Source organism: Belonocnema kinseyi, chromosome 10 (genome assembly GCF_010883055.1).
Source record: "Belonocnema kinseyi isolate 2016_QV_RU_SX_M_011 chromosome 10, B_treatae_v1, whole genome shotgun sequence".
Classification (NCBI taxonomy): domain Eukaryota; kingdom Metazoa; phylum Arthropoda; class Insecta; order Hymenoptera; family Cynipidae; genus Belonocnema; species Belonocnema kinseyi.
In genome coordinates, this window is record NC_046666.1 from 5294648 (window position 1) to 5297006 (window position 2359).

Consider the following 2359-nt stretch of genomic DNA (forward strand, 5'->3'; position numbering starts at 1 on the left):
ATAAAAATGGCCAGAGCGAGTTCTAAAAATATTTTTTTTCGAAAATAAAAAAATAGGCATACATTTATTTGCCTACTAGAACGATTTGGCCAACAAGCCCGTCAAAATTTCTCAAATGTGATTTTTTGGGCCACCCTAGTGTACAATGTTTGTATTATCATTTTTTTCCTATCTAACATAGTTTGACCGCAAAATGCAATTTTTAATCTTTGATTATTTTTTGTGCGGTCAAAATTAACATTTTTAATTTTTCGAAAAAATTCCAAAAGTTGTTATGATAATCTTGTAGGGCCGTCGAAAATTAACATTTTTCCTTTCAAGTACTATGAACAAGTGTACAAAGAATTTTTGAATCATGAAAATATGTGGACTCATAAAATTTCCAAAATAGGGTCACAGACAGACAGACAGACGCATTTGTAAAAACCTGTTATTCGGATTTTGGGGGTCTCAAAAAATGGAAGTTTTGATAAAACTGGGGGAGGGGGGTCAAATTTTACACAAATCTAATACTTTCTCTGATGAGAATGTAGTAATGATTTATTTGTCATTAATAAATCTTGATAGTTCTGTTTTTGGTTTTAATCGTAAAAAATAGCATTGTAAACATGAAAAATTAGACTTTTTGAAACCCCACACACGAGACGAAAAAGAAATTAGAAGACAAAAGTTGTGATTAGAATGTGCCCACGCAGCGGGCAGATTTTTTTTACTATTAATGATGTTTTTCAAGATTAAAGCCAAAACTACGAATCCGATTAAAAAGTAATTTATAACAAATTTATAGATCTTTTTCAAATGCACAATTTTTGTATACTCATTTTTTACCGTATTTTGAATAGCTTGGTCGAAAAATGTAATTTTGGATTTTTTATTATTTTGTATGTGTCAGAATTTGGATTTTTGATTTTTCAAGAAAATTCAAAAAGCTGTTATGATATTCTTGTAGGGCATTCAAAAAGCAACATTTTTATTTTGTTGGCTTTTTTTATATCGTACGTTATTTGGCTTGAAATGTTCATTTTCGTGTGTTTTTTTTAATTTGGTAAATGCTATAACTCTGGTAATTTTTGATTTATGAAAAAACTCATATAAGGATAAATTGTTTTACTTTTTGAGTGATATGAATATAATATTTGAATATAATATAATAATATATGATATTATAATAATATATGAATAAAATATATACAGAGAATTTTTGAATGTTGAAAAAAATGGTCTAAAAAATATTCAAAATATGCCCACTTTTAACATTTTTTTCCAAAATTACTGGCCAGCGAACTTGGCTTTTAGTTTAGGACACTAAACGAGTATACCAAAGGCCAATCTATCAGATTGATTTTTTCAAAAGTTATCGTGTTCACAAGCAGACATACAGACAGACAGAAACATTCTTTAAAACCTGTTTTTAGGATTCAAGGGGTCTCAAAACGTGGACATTTGACAAAAAAAAGGGGGGGGGGTGCAAATTTTACACAAACCTAATACCTTCTCTGATGAGAATGTACAAAATGTATGTTATTGAAAAAATCGTACTTATATTTATAGAGAATTAATTTTATTTTTTGATCATTATTCTTATTGGCTGTGAATTCAATCTTTTGTTAAAAAATCATATTCATTTTAGATCTATTTTGTTGAGTCATCCTTTTGAGTAGAAAATTTAACAGTTTTGTTGAGAATTCATCCTTTTGGAATAAAAATTCATACATGAAATAAGAAATATTAAATATTTCGTTGTGGATTAACCTTCTCTGTTTGAGAACTAAACTATGCTTAAGTAAAAATGTAATTATTTCATCAAAAATGTAATTATCTGGTTGAAAATTCGAATTTTTTTTAAGCCTTTGCGGTTGAAGGTTCTACTCACTATCATAGAATAACTCATTAGAAGGGGAAAAAACGCAGAATAAATGTGAAATACTTGTAACTTTGTTAACTGGTAAATTTGATAACTGGTAAATTTGGTAACAGGTAAATTTATTATTGGGTGGATTTGGTAATTAGTCAATTTGGTAACCGGTAAATTTGGTAACGGGTAAATTTGGTAACTGGTAAATTTTTATAACGGGTAAATTTGGTAACTGGTACATTTTTATAACGGGTAAATTTGGTAACTGGTAAATTTTTATAACGGATAAATTTGGTATTGGGTTAATTTGGTAACTGGAAAATTTGGTAACGAGTAAATTTATTATTGGGTGAATTTGGTACCTAATAAATTTGATAACGAGTAAATTTGGTAAATGGTAAATTTTTGTAACGGGTAAATTTGGTGAGTGGTAAATTTGGTAACTGGTAAATTTATTATTGGGTGTATTTGGTAATTAGTCAATTTGGTAACCGGTAAATTCGG